We start from the raw sequence: 716 nt of genomic DNA on the forward strand, positions 1-716 counted from the left end.
ATGCTCCGGAGTACCGGCTCTGAGTCCAAGTCGAGTCCGAGTCCAAGTTGACTCCAAGTCTAAGTCAAGTCTGAGTTTGAGTTCCAAGCGAAGTCAAGCCTGAGTTGCAAGTCAAGTCAAATTCAAGTCAAGTCCGAGTCCAAGCCACGAGCCAGGTCAACACCCAGGTTCCGAGTCAAGAACCGGTTTCCAAGTCCAAGTCCTAGTCCGGGTTGTCCCCAACGTTTCCGTCCTCGCTCCTTGGCTTTACCAGTGACTATCAATAAACACAGTTCAGTTTGTACTACCCCTGCATCTGTGTCTTGTACTCGGGTCCGCTCCGAACGCCCACTTGTAACAATAACCGTAACGGGTCTAAATATCGTCGAGTCCTTCGCCAGGATTATTTCTTCCCTGATGTATTTAGTGAATGATTCAGACTCTTCCGCGCCTACAACATCGACTAACCCGAACCTAGTCACGGGTGCAACTTGCAGCGGCCAATTATCCTTCCTGGAATGTGGGAAGGAACGGGAGAGCCCGGAGAGAGGAAAAACACGCCTCCAGCACTCAGCTGCAGTACAGCGCCGGGAGTGGACGCTCCGAGACGCGACGCCAACGTCGCGCCCACGCGATGCATAGCGTCGCCAGTCTTCCTGTCATCTGCAGGACCGCTCGGTGTCCCATCTACTTTTTCGCCCAATATATTATGAACAGCAGAGGTCCCGGCTCGACTG

Source organism: Hypanus sabinus, unplaced genomic scaffold (assembly GCF_030144855.1).
Source record: "Hypanus sabinus isolate sHypSab1 unplaced genomic scaffold, sHypSab1.hap1 scaffold_43, whole genome shotgun sequence".
NCBI classification, from domain to species: Eukaryota; Metazoa; Chordata; class Chondrichthyes; order Myliobatiformes; family Dasyatidae; genus Hypanus; species Hypanus sabinus.